At 42.9% G+C, this 14,154-nt stretch overlaps 1 protein-coding gene across 5 annotated transcripts in view; it reads right to left on the bottom strand.

The window, feature by feature from the left end:
• Positions 1-14,154, bottom strand: part of ST6GAL1 (ST6 beta-galactoside alpha-2,6-sialyltransferase 1) — a 137,221-nt gene that overhangs the window by 98,878 nt on the left and 24,189 nt on the right. For 4 of the 5 annotated variants that reach the window (XM_082461536.1, XM_082461538.1, XM_082461535.1 and 1 more), the window contains one exon: positions 13,817-13,955. The exons of the other annotated variant lie outside the window; for it this stretch is intronic. The gene's annotated coding sequence lies outside the window, so the exon portion shown is untranslated. The remainder of the gene's footprint in view (positions 1-13,816; positions 13,956-14,154) is intronic. 5 annotated transcript variants of the gene reach the window in all.

The raw sequence follows: 14,154 nt of genomic DNA, 5'->3' as shown, positions 1-14,154 counted from the left end.
ATTTTCCCCAGCACATTAAAGCTGCCTCTCCATCTGTAAGTGAAAAGAAGGGAAGATCGCGAGCACAGGGAGGGCCTGAGGCCATGGCAGCTTCCCTTGGCACCTCAGACCTCCAAACACTGAGAAAAGTCATCCTGGGTCAGCTCCAGAGGTTTCTTCAGCTCAGCTGCCAGTAAGTACAGATGCTGGCACATGGGGACCAGGGAGGGAAAGGGTGGAGGAGAACCTAACCCACAGCCCAGTAAAAAATCAACACTTACAGGTTGTTTGCTCATCTATGGGAAACAAACAAAAATAACCTCCCCTGGAAAAATACTCAGCTCTATAAAATATCACTTTCCTGGAGCCACCCAGGACAATGAAGAAAGATCCTGTAGCCGGCTAACTGGATCAGAAAACAAGGGAAGCCAGACTTCCAGGGCAGCTCCAGAAATGGTGGGAGGGGGCTATCAGCAGTAGGTCCTTTTGTTTCTCACACTTAAAAAGTACAGGCTGGGGTCTAGATTCATACAGCCAACCTGACCTGAGAGCAGAAAGGGTAAGAGTCACACAACTAGCCCCTAGAGAAATGGAAATGAAGACCACCATGAGCTCCCACTGCACACCTACTAGAACAGCTAAAATTAAAATAGGACACCCCAAATGCTGCTGAGGAGATGGAAAAAGTGGATCCTTCCTACATTGCTGGTGGGAGCAGAAAACCATACAGTCACTCTAGAAAACAATCTGGCAGTTTCTTAAAAAATTAAAAATACACTTGCCATACAACTCAGCAATTGCACTCCTGAGCATTTATCCTGGAAAAATACAGAAAAAATGTTTTGACTTCTGTTTTTTTGGAAAAATTAAATTTATATGGGCTTCCTCGGTGGCACAGTAATTGGGAATCCGCCAGCCAATGCAGGGGACACGGGTTTGAGCCCTGGTCCGGGAGGATCCCACATGCCGCGGAGCAACTGGGCCCCGTGCGCCGCAACTTCTGGGCCGTGCTCGAGCCCATGAGCCACAGCTGCTGAGGCCTGCGCACCTAGAGCCCGTGCTCCACAACAAGAGAGGCCACCACAGTGAGAGGCCCGCGCGCTGCCGCAAGGAGTGGCCCCCACTTGCTGCAGCTGGAGAGGGCCTGCGCGCAGCAATGAAGACCCAACACAGCCAAAAATAAATAGATAAAATAAATAAATTTATTTTAAAAAATCAATTAAAAAATTAAGTTTATGTTCACATAAAAACCTGTACACAATTGTTCATAGCAGCTTTATTTGTTATAGTCAAAAACTAGAAACAACTAAAATGTTCTTCATTAGGTCAATAGTGAAACTGTGATACATCCATACAACGGAATACCACTCATCAGTAAAAAAGAGCAAATTATTGGTACACTCAACAACCCGGATGGACCTGAGTGCATTATGATGAGTGAAAACAAGCCAGTCTCAGAAGGTTGCATATCATATGACTCTATTTACAGAACACTCTCAAAATGACAAAATTATAGGGATGAGAAAAGGGAGAAAGGGCCGGGCCGGTGTGATGATGAATGGGTGGCATGAGAGAGACCTTTGTGTGGAGGAATAGTTCTGTACCTTGATTGCCGTGGTGGCTCCACTAATCTAAACACGTGAGAAAATGACACAGAGCTCTACACACAGTTGTACCAACCTCAGATTCCTAGTTTTGACATTGTACTATAATTGTATAAGATGAAACCAGTGGAAGAAACTAAATGAAGGATACACCAGACCTCTCTATACTATCTTCGCAACTCCCCCTGAATCTATAATTGTTTCCAAATTAAAAGTTAAAAATAAATAAATAAAAGAGGTGCACAGCCAGTAAGAGGGCATCTGGGATTCCAGCCCACATCCTTCTACTCCAAAAATCCCAGGGCTCCAATCAAATGACTTACAATTTGGTATGCACCATGACATTCTGTATCTCCATGCCTTTGCACATACAAACTTCTACCTAGACTGCCCTTCCCCTGCCTAGCTAACTTATAATTTCCTTTAAGACCCAAGTCACATACCTTTACATCCTGGAAGCTTCCCTGACTTCCCATGCTAAGATTACTGATCTTCCTTTGTACTTCCTGAGCACAGCACTAGTCAACTGAATTGTAATTCTTAGTTTATGTGCTACTGTCTCCTACCATGTGGAAGCCACAGAACTGGAAAATATATTTGCAATATATTGCAAATAAAAAAACTTGTCTGTAGAATATATAAAGAACTCTTACAATCCAATCATAAGAAGACAATCCAATTTTCTTAAACGAACAAAAGATCTGAACAGACATTTCATCAAAGGAGACATGCAGATGCCAAATAAGCACATGACAAGATGCTCAACATCATTAATCTTCAAAGAGATGCAAATAAAACCATGAGCTATCACTACCCACCTATTAGAATAGCTAAAATTAAAAAGACTGACCAAACCAAGTGTTGACAAGGAAGTGGAGCACCTGAAACTCTCATATGCTGCTGGTGGAAGTATAAACTAGTACAACTGCTCTAGAAAAAAGCTTGGCAGCTTCTTAAGAAGCTAAACATACACCTACCATATGACCCAGCCATTCTACTCCTAGGTATTCACCCAAAAAGAATGCATATGCCCCCGCAAAAAATTTTTCACAAATGCTTATAGTGGCTTTTTTTCAAACCGAACAACTTTTCATTGAAGTATAGTTGATTTACAATGTTGTATTAGCTTCAGGTGTACAGCAAAGTGATTCAGTTATATGTATATGTATATGTATATATATATGTATATTGTTTATCAGATTCTTTTCCATTATAGGTTATTACAAGATATTGAATATAGTTCCCTGTGCCATACAGTAGGTCCTTGTTGTTTATCTATTTTATATATAGTAGTTTGTATCTGCTAATCCCAAACTCCTAATTTACCCTCCCCACGCACTTTCCTCTTTGGTAACCATAAGTTTGTTTTCTATGCCTGTGAGTCTATTTCTGTTTTGTAAATAAGTTCATTTGTATCATTTTTTTGGATTCCACATGTAAGTGATATCAAATGATATTTGTCTTTCTCTGCCTGACTTATTTCACTTAGTATGATAATCTCTAGGTCCATCCATGTTGCTGCAAATATATATATATAGGCTTTATTTTAACAGCCAAAAATTGGGAACAACCCCAAAACTCTGTCAACAGATGAATGGATAAACAAATCTTGGTATTTCCATATGGTGGGACACTATTCAGCAATAAAGGAATGAACTACTGATACACAAACACGGATGAATATCAAAATAATTATGCTGAGTGTAAGAAAAGCATATGCTGTATTGTGCTATTTATGTAAAGTTCTAGAAAATGCAAACCAATCTATAGCACTAAAGCAGATTAGTGGTTGCCTAGGGATGGGAGGCAGGACACGGAGAGGCGCAGAAGGGAGGGATTAGGTGAAGGAAGAAACTTGGGGGGTTAATGGTTATGCTCATTAACCTGACTTGTGCGGAGAACTTCGTAAGTGTATACATATGTCAAAACTCACCAAATTGTACAATTTAAGTATATGCAGGTTTTTGTCTCTCAATTACACCTTAATAGAGCTGCATGGAAAAAAAATGGGTATCATTTAATAAGCATCTACTTTATGGGAAGAACATTATAAAAATAATTTTTAATCTTCACTCAAAGTAGGTATTATTCAGCCCATTTTACATATGAGGAAACTGAGTCAGAAAGGTGAGGTAGTCATGCAGCTACGGTCAAGCCAGGCTCAAACCCAGATCAAACGTCTTCAAAGCTGGGGCACTCTTCTCTGCATTGTGGTGCCTTCCCACAATAGTGACTTTCCAGCATGAAGACCCCTGTCCTAAGAAAGTCCTCAAGGAGGAATCTGAAAGAATCACTGGGATGCCAGGGGACCTCCGGCATCACTGAGATGACACCCTCTCCCTTCTGGGTTGCCATTGCCACAAATTCCTCTAACGGTCAAGACCAGCCCATCACAGGTACTGGGCCAGACAGGCTAAGGCAGAGAGTGGGCTGTACCTCCTCCCCAGAATATTCTTCCCTCTGCAGCCAGAGTGGTTTGGTGTGACAGACCCTGACCAGACATTCAGAACAGACCCCAGCTCCACTTGTGTCACAGACAAGGCCCTTTCCCTTTCTGGGCCCCCCTCCCTCAGATATAAGATGTGAAGGCCAACCAACTCGCTCTCCAAGGAACTCTTTCAGCCCTAATTCATATTCTGAGGGCTCTGCTGAAGTGAGCTTTTCCTCCTTCTGTACTGATCATGTGCTACAGACAAAAAGGATTCTAGAATATCTACAAAACTGTACCCTCAGCTCCCCCATAGACCCCAGCTCCACAGACAAACATAGCCAGCCCACTTAACAGCTACCCAAATCACTCCCTCAGCCACTCCACCTCCTCCCCCTGCCCCGACCCCTCTGCAAGGACCTTCCATAGACCCTGACCCACCCTTTGCTGCTTCGTTCCCAGTTTTCAGGGTTCTGGGAACCCTGGGACACACAGAGCCATTTGAGACATAATTTCTCCCTTTCGAATTCTTGCAGGAAAGATTGGAGCTGAGTGGTTACTGGCTAAGGTATGTCATATACAGTCTTGATGTAGGCAGCTCCTCCCCTGTCCCTTGTCACATCCATGTGCCCAAGGCTGGGCCAGAATCTCTTGCCCAAACAGGCCAGGATATTTGGCTGGGTACACAGTAGGCTTTCAGTAAATATCTATAAAACTGAATTAAATCCCTGTTGCCAGAGGAATAATCTCTTGCTTAAACATGGAGGAAAACCCAGCAGACCTAGCTCGGTACATTCCCCCTGCAAAGAGCACTGAGAGGACAGAGGCCGAGAAGGCCCCTGCTTCTCACTGTCGGAGAGGCCTGGGGCATCCCATGGAGGAGGGAACTAGGCTTCAGCCCTCTGTGGGTGCGCCCTCACTCTGATGCTGTGTTACTGCACAGGGAACAGCCATTGGGGTTAGAAAGGAACAGTGAAGCTTTTCATAAAGCTCCGAGCACTTCCAGCTGCAGCTGTTCCCCTAGCCTCAGAGATGAAATGATGTTCCCCAAGGGAAAGAAGCCTGGGGGAACAAGTACTGGGGGGCAAGTACTTACTGTAAAGAACACTCACGAACTTTGAGAAGCTGCAGAGGGCACAGACAGGCTTAGTTTACATCCCTGTTACTTTTGAATTGTGAAATCTTGGGCAAGTACGTCTCTTTTACCTCTGAGACTCAGTTTCTACATCTGCCACATGGGGATAGAAATACCCACTTTGTTAGGTCATTACGGAATTAGAGACCAGAGCACAAGCACAGATCCTGGAACCACCCTGAGCTCAGTCAACGCCCTTCTCTACCCTTCCTCGTGTGTATATACTTTAAAGGTCCTCAGATAACATCTTCTCAACTGGTTTCACTGACCTAGAAAGCCAAGCCTCTGATGAGGAAGAGGACTTAACTCCAAGTGCACTGGAGAGGCACGTCGTGAAGTGCACTGGGGCTGGGGCAGCAGACACAGGGGAGGGGTTGAGGAGGGGGACGCAGGGCTGGCACCTGGAGAACACCCACATGTCCCCTTGCCAGGCACACGCAAAGGTTCAGTGAGCAAGTGGCCTCAGGAGCAGTGCCCGTCTCACCAGCCCATGTCCCTCCCTCCCCCGGAGCACACACCTTCACCTCAGGCACCGATAAGCATGGCTGTGTGAACTGGCTTCTTAAAATGGAAGTGTGGCACCAGGTGGCCCCTATAGTCCTTTCCACTTTTGTAATTTTACAGACTACACTTCCACGCAGTACACTGGTGCTTAACTGATGCCCTGCCTTCTCCCCATCCCCTCTTTCAAGATACTTAAAGGAGGTTGGGAGAAGGAGCCAGAAGGTTCAGAAAGCAGAGGGAGAGGGCAGAGGCTGGGGCTCCATTATGCTAATTTAATTAGCGCTAATCTGCTGACAGCAGGGCCTTGAAGAAAGAGGCTTTTGTTTAAAATTCACATTTGGCAGGAAGTGCCCCTGCTCCTCTAACCCCGCCCCTCCCCCCCCACCCCCACCCCACCATCAAAGCTTGTGAGTCCAAAGCTCTGATTTCAGCCCTGGCTCTCATACCCAGCAGGGCCAGGGCTTCCTTTTCACGCTACTCTTGACTTCTTGATTTTTCCAGGAAGGAAATTTGCCCCAGATGTCAGTCAGTAAATGGAGAGTTTTCATCTGCCCTTATGAAAGGGTGTCAGTAATTCACAGATTTCCCAAGAGGCGAGAGCCAAAAAGGGAAATGCCAGCCAACTTCACTTCATCAATAAACAAAAGGCTTACCAATCAATTAAACCCCCTCCCTCCACAGGCAGGGAAATTCATAATATGCAAAACATTCCATTTTCACTGTCTTATGGGACCTTAACTTATGGGATAATAAGAACAGAACCTCAGTCTTATTCATTTATTCAACTAATGCTTATTGAGCACCTACTGTTCATAGAAGAGAAAGCAAGGGATGCACAGGTGAAGGGACTTGTCCCATGCCTCCCAGCCTGTCGGGGGTAGAGCGAGCACTGGAACCAGAGGTGTGCTGGTAATCTGAATCTCCAAAACAAAAAAGCCCTGGTTTGCAGCAAAGGCTAATTTCTGTGGTATCAATTTTCCCACTATAGCCAATTTCAGGTCACCAACAATTTTTTTTTTAACATCTTTATTGGAGTATAATTGCTTTACATTGTTGTGTTAGTTGCCGCTGTATAACAAAGTGAATCAGCTATATGTATACATATATCCCCATATCTCCTCCCTCTTGTGGCTCCCTCCCACCCTCCCTATCCCACCCCTCTAGGTGGTCACAAAGCACCGAGCTGATCTCCCTGTGCTGCTTCCCACTAGCTATCTATTTTATATTTGGTAGTGTATATATATCCATGCTACTGTCTCACTTCGTCCCAACTTACCCTTCCCACTCCCCATGTCCTCAAGTCCATTCTCTCCGTCTGCGTCTTTATTCCTGTCCTGCCCCTAGGTTCTTCAGAACCATTTTTTTTTTTAGATTCCATATATATGTGTTAGCATACAGTATTTGTTTTTCTCTTTCTGACTTACTTCAATCTGTATGAGACTCTAGGTCCATCCACCTCACTACAAATAACTCAATTTCGTTTCTTTTACAGCTAAGTAATATTCCATTATATATATGTGCCATATCTTCTTTACCCATTCATCTGTCAATGGACACTTAGGTTGCTTCCATGTCCTGGCTACTGTAAATAGAGCTGCAATGAACATTGAGGTACATGACTATTTCTGAATTATGGTTTTCTCTGGGTATATGCCCAGTAGTGGGATTGCTGGGTCGTATGGTAGTTCTATTTTTAGTTTTTTAAGGAACCTCCATACTGTTCTCCATACTGGCTGTATCAATTTACAATCCCACCAACAGTGCAAGAGGGTTCTGTTTTCTCCACACCCTCTCCAGCATTTGTTGTTTGTACATTTTCTGATGATGCCCATTCTAACTGGTGTGAGGTGATACCTCAGTGTAGTTTTGATTTGCATTTCTCTAATGATTAGTGATGTGGAGCATTCTTTCATGTGTCTGTTGGCCATCTGTATATCTTCTTTGGAGAAATGTCTATTTAGGTCTTCTGCCCATTTTAGGATTGGGTTGTTTGTTTTTCTGATATTGAGCTGCATGAACTCCTTGTACATTTTGGAGATTAATCCTTTGTCAGTTGCTTCATTTACAAATATTTTCTCCCATTCTGAGGGTTGTCTTTTCGTCTTGTTTATGGTTTCCTTTGCTGTGCAAAAGCTTTTAAGTTTCATTAGGTCCCATTTGTTTATTTTTGTTTTCATTTCCATTTCTCTAGGAGGTGGGTCAAAAAGGATCTTGCTGTGATTTATATCATAGAGTGTTCTGCCTATGTTTTCCTCTAAGAGTTTTATACTGTCTGGCCTTACATTTAGGTCTTTAATCCGCTTTGAGTTTATTTTTTATACAGTGTTAGGGAGTGTTCTAATCTTATTCTTTTACATGTAGCTGTCCAGTTTTCCCAGCACCACTTACTGAAGAGGTTGTCTTTTCTCCATTGCATATTCTTGCCTCCTTTATCAAAGATAATGTGATCATATGTGTATGGGTTTACCTCTGGGCTTTCTATACTGTTCCATTGATCTATATTTCTATTTTGTGCCAGTACCATACTGTCTTGATTACTGTAGCTTTGTAGTATAGTCTGAAGTCAGGGAGCCTGATTCCTCAGGCTCCATTTTTCCTTCTCAAGAATGCTTTGGCTATTCAGGGTCTTTTGTGTTTCCATACAAATTGTGAAATGTTTTGTTCTAGTTCTGTGAAAAATGCCATTGGTAGTTTGATAGGGATTGCACTGAATCTGTAGATTGCTTTGGGTAGTATAGTCATTTTCACAATGTTGATTCTTCCAATCCAAGAACATGGTATATCCCTCCATTTGTTTGTATTGTCTTTAATTTCTTTCATCAGTGTCTTATAGTTTTCTGCATACAGGTCTTTTGTCTCCTTAGGTAGGTTTATTCCTAGATATTTTATTCTTTCTGTTGCAGTGGTAAATGGGAGTGTTTCTGTAATTTCGCTTTCAGAATTTTCATCATTAGTGTATAGGAATGCAAGAGATTTCTGTGCATTAATTTTGTATCCTGCTACTTTGCCAAATTCATTGATTAGCTCTAGTAGTTTTCTGGTAGCATCTTTAGGATTCTCTATGTGAAGTATCATGTCCTCTGTAAACAGTGACAGTTTGACTTCTTCTTTTCCGATTTGAATTCCTTTTATTGTTTTTTCTTCTCTGATTGCTGTGGCTAAAACTTCCAAAACTATGTTGAATAATAGCGGTGAGAGTGGGCAACCTTGTCTTGTTCCTGATCTTAGAGAAACTGGTTTCAGTTTTTCACCATTGAGAACGATGTTGGCTGTGGGTTTGTCATATACGGCCTTTATTATGTTGAGGGAGTTTCCCTCTATGCCTATTTTCTGGAGAGTTTTCATCATAAATGGGTGTTGAATTTTTTCAAAAGCTTTTTCTGCATCTATTGAGATTAGCATATGGTTTTTACCCTTCAGTTTGTTAATATGGTGTATCACATTAATTGATTTGTGTATATTGAAGAATCCTTGCATTCCTGGGATAAACCCCACTTGATCATGGTGTATGATCCTTTTAATGTGCTGTTGGATTCTGTTTGCTAGTATTTTGTTGAGGATTTTTGCATCTATGTTCACCAGTGATATTGCCCTGTAGTTTTCTTTTTGTGTGATATCTTTGTCTGGTTTTGGTATCAGGGTGATGGTGGCCCCGTAGAATGAGTTTGGGAGTGTTCCTCCCTCTGCTATATTTTGGAAGAGTTTGAGAAGGATAGGTGTTACCTCTTCTCTAAATGTTTGATAGAATTCACCTGTGAAGCCATCTGGTCCTGGGCTTTTGTTTGTTGGAAGATTTTTAATCACAGTCTCAATTTCAGTGTTTGTGATTGGTCTGTTTATATTTTCTATTTCTTCCTGGTTCAGTCTTGGGAGGTTGTGCTTTTCTAAGAATTTGTCCATTTCTTCCAGGTTGTCCATTTTATTGGCATAGAGCTGCTTGTAGTAAACTCTCATGATCCTTTGTATTTCTGCAGTGTCAGTTGTACTTCTCCTTTTTCATTTCTAATTCTATTGATTTGAGTCTCCTCCCTTTTATTCTTGATGCGTCTGGCTAATGGTTTATCAATTTTGTTTATCTTCTCAAAGAACCAGCTTTTAGTTTTATTGATATTAGGTATTGTTTCCTTCATTTCTTTTTCATTTATTTCTGATCTGATCTTTATGATTTCTTTCCTTCTGCTAACTTCAGGGGCTTTTTTGTTCTTCTTTGTCTAATTGCTTTAGGTGTAAGGTTAGGTTGTTTTTTTGAGATGTTTCTTGTTTGTTGAGGTAGGATTGTATTGCTGTAAACTTCCCTCTTAGAACTGCTTTTGCTGCCTCCCATAGGTTTTGGGTCTTCGTGTTTTCATTGTCATTTGTTTCTATGTATTTTTTGATTTCCTCTTTGATTTCTTCAGTGATCTCTTGGTTATTTAGTAGCATACTGTTTAGCTTACATGTGTTTGTATCTTTTACATTTTTTTTCCTGTAATTGATATCTAGTCTCATATCATTGTGGTCAGAAAAGATACTTGATATGATTTCAATTTTCTTAAATTTACCAAGGCTTGATGTGAGACCCAAGATATGATCTATCCTGGAGAATAGAGCACTTGAGAAGAAGTGTATTCTGTTGTTTTTGGATGGAATGTCCTATAAATATCAATTAAGTCCATCTTCTTTAATGTGTCATTTAAAGCTTGTTTCCTTATTTATCTTCATGTTGGATGATCTGCCCATTGGTGAAAGTGGGGTGTTAAAGTCCCCTACTATTATTGTGTTACTGTTGATTTCCCCTTTTATGGCTGTTAGCATTTGCCTTATGTATTGAGGTGCTCCTATGTTGGGTGCATAAATATTTACAATTGTTATATCTTCTTCTTGGATTGATCCCTTGATCATTATGTAGTGTTCTTCTTTGTCTCTTATAATAGTCTTTATTTTAAAGGCTATTTTGTCTGATATGCAAATTGCTACTCCAGCTTTCTTTTGATTTCCATTTGCATGGAATATCTTTTTCCATCCCGTCACTTTCAGTCTGTATGTGTCCCTAGGTCTGAAGTGGGTCTCTTGTAGACAGCATATATACGGGTCTTGTTTTTGTATCCATTCAGCCAGTCTATGTCTTTTGGTTGGAGCATTTATTTATTTTTTTTTAATTTTTTTTTTTTAATTTATTTATTTATGGCTGTGTTGGGTCTTCATTTCTGTGTGAGGGCTTTCTCTAGTTGTGGCAAGTGGGGGCCACTCTTCATCGCGGTGCGCAGGTCTTTCACTGTCGTGGCCTCTCTTGTTGCGGAGCACAGGCTCCAGATGCACAGGCTCAGTAGTTGTGGCTCACGGGCCTAGTTGCTCCGCGGCATGTGGGATCTTCCCAGACCAGGGCTCGAACCTGTGTCCCCTGCATTAGCAGGCAGATTCTCAACCACTGCGCCACCAGGGAAGCCCTTGGTTGGAGCATTTAATCCATTTACATTTAAGGTAGTTATCGATATGTGTGTTACTATTACCATTTTCTTAATTGTTTTGGGTTTGTTTTTGTAGGTCTTTTCCTTCTCTTGTGTTTCCTGCCTAGAGAAGTTCCCTTAGTATTTGTTGTAAAGCTGGTTTAGTGGTGCTGAATTCTCTTAACTTTTGCTTGTCTGTAAAGGTTTTAATTTCTCCATCAAATCTGAATGAGATCCTTGCTGGGTAGAGTAATCTTGGTTGTAGGTTTTTCCCTTTCATCACTTTAAATATGTCCTGCCACTCCCTTCTGGCCTGCAGAGTTTCTGCTGAAAGATCACCTGTTAACCTTATAGGGATTCCCTTGTATGTTATTTGTTGCTTTTCCCTTGCTACTTTTAATATTTTTTTCTTTGTACTTAATTTTTGATAGTTTGATTAATATGTGTCTTGGTGTGTTTCTCCTTGGATTTATCCTGTATAAGACTCTCTGTGCGTCCTGAATTTGATTGACTCTTTCCTTTCCCATGTTAGGGAAGTTTTCAATTATACTGTCTTCAAATATTTTCTAAGACCCTTTCTTTTTCTCTTCTTCTTCTGGGACCCCTATAATTCGAATGTTGGTGCATTTAATGTTGTCCCAGAGCTCTCTGAGCCTGTCCTCAATTCTTTTAATTCTTTTTTCTTTATTCTGCTCTGCAGTAGTTATTTCCACTATTTTACCTTCCAGGTCACTTATCCGTTCTTCTGCCTCAGTTATTCTGCTATTGATTCCATCCAGAGAATTTTTAATTTCATTTACTGTGTTGTTCATCATTGTTTCTTTGCTCTTTAGTTCTTCTAGGTCCTTGTTAAAAGTTTCTTTTATTTTCTCCATTCTATTTCCGAGATTTTGGATTTACTATCCAAAATACTGTCATTACTCTGAATTCTTTTTCAGGTAGACTGCCTATTTCCTCTTCACTTGTTTGGTTTGGTGGGTTTTTACCTTGCTCCTTCATCTGCTGTGTATTTCTCTGTCTTCTCCTTTTGTTTAACTTACTGGGCTTGGGGGTCTCCTTTCCGCAGGCTGCAGGTTCATAGTTCCCATTGGTTTTGGTGTCTGCCCCCAGTGGGTGAGGTTGGTTCAGTGGGTTGTGTAGGCTTCCTGGTGGAGGGGACTGGTGCCTGTGTTCTGGTGGATGGGGCTGGATCTTGTCTTTCTGGTGGGCAGGGCTGCGTCCAGTGGTGTGTTTTAGGGTGTCTGTGAACTTAGTATGATTTTAGGCAGCCTCTCTGTTAATGGGTGGGGTTGTGTCCCTGTCTTCCTAGTTGATTGGCATGAGGTGTCCAGCACTGGAGCTTGCTGGCCATCAGGTGGAGCTGGGTCTTAGCATTGAGACGGAGATCTCTGGGAGAGCTCTTGCTGATTGATATTACGTGGGGCCGGGATGTCTCTGGTGGTCCAATGTCCTGAACTCGGCTCTCCCACATCAGAGGCTCGGGCCTGACACCTGGCTGGAGTACCAAGACCCTGTCAGCCACACGGCTCTTTTGGGAAGTCTGAGGTCTTCTGCCAGGGTTCAGTAGGTGTTCTGTAGGAGTTGTTCCATATGTTGATGTAGTTTTGATGTATTTGTGGGGGGGAAGGTGATCTCCACGTCTTACTCCTCTGCCATCTCTCTCTGGGCTTCTATATTCCCTCAGGGATGCAGCTCTGGAGGGTGTGGGTCACTTCTTCCATGAGTCCACTGTGGAGAAGATTGAGGGCACCCAGCATCTCTTGAAGATGCAAAACCAGCACAGTGGCGGTGCCCTCTTCCAGGACATGCAAAAGCCATCCCAAGATGCACTGGGCAAAACCCTGGACGTTAAGGAACCTGCCATGGCCATGGAAAAGAACCTGAGCCAGGCCCTTGAAGACCTGCATGCCTTGTATCCTCTATTTTATTTATTTATTTTTGGCTGTGTTGGGTCTTCGTTGCTGCGTGCAGGGTTTCTTTAGTTGCTGCAAGCTGAGGCTACTCTTCATTGCAGTGCGCATGCTTCTCATTGCGGTGGCTTCTCTTGCTGCAGAACACGGACTCTAGGCGTGCAGGGTTCAGTAGCTGTGGCATGAGGGCTCAGTAGTTGTGGCTCGCGGGCTCTAGAGCGTAGGCTCAGTAGTTGTGACGCATGGGCTTAGTTGCTCTGCAGCATGTGGGATCTTCCCGGACCAGGGATCAAACCCGTGTCCCCTGCATTGGCAGGTGGATTCTTAACCACTGTGCCACCAGGGAAGTCCCTTAAAGTCATTTTTTAGTGAGCTTAATGGAATGTTTTCCAATAACCTCCCCATGTAATTTCTGTCACTCTGTCTTCCTTGGGTAGGAGAGAGAGAAAGAGAGAGAGTGTGTGTGTGTGTTTCCTGAAAGTTTGACTTCCCTTGCAGAACAGAGCAGCTGCACCAACGTTAAGCATTCCCCTGAATCTGGTGCAGTCTTACCTGGAGGATAAATTCATTCCCTTTGGAGTTCAAATTTCACCAGCAATTGAGAAAATACAACATCCTGTTAAGATTCCAAAAGACCTGCTCTGAAAAATCAAAACCTCTTCAGCCACCAAATGACCTTGCCTCCGATTGGGCTGAGATGGAAGCTGATGGTTTGAACCAGAAACAACTGCCCCTTCTTTCCTGAGACTGAGAAGAGGAGGTTTTCACCACCCCACAACAGGAGGCATTCTGCCCTCTCTGTCCCCAAGCTGGGATTCGAGTGCTCTTACCTCAGCGCTGGGACAGAGGCCTTGCCCCAGGACTTGAGCAGGTTCAAGTGGGCCAGTTCATTTCAGCTGCGGTGCAGGACTTCACTGCTTCTCTCTAAGATGCTCTTTGCAGATCTCTACCCAATTCACTCTACTCTGCCTGCAGGAAGTTAAAAAAAAAACAAAGCCAAGTTGGCAGCTAAGCATCAGAGGCACATATGTTAATACACGCAGGAGGGTAAACACCCTCGCTCCTCCCACCCCTGGTCACTCCGGCCACTTCAGAACCCCTTCCAGAACTCCAGCCTCCTTCCCAGGGCTCAACCTGGCCATCTGTTCACCCAGACCTACCCCTCTGG

The sequence above is a fragment of the Balaenoptera physalus genome (genome assembly GCF_965194825.1).
Source record: "Balaenoptera physalus genome assembly, chromosome: 4".
Classification (NCBI taxonomy): domain Eukaryota; kingdom Metazoa; phylum Chordata; class Mammalia; order Artiodactyla; family Balaenopteridae; genus Balaenoptera; species Balaenoptera physalus.
Note: the sequence above shows the minus strand (reverse complement) of the source record. Positions and strands in the feature narration are given on the sequence as shown.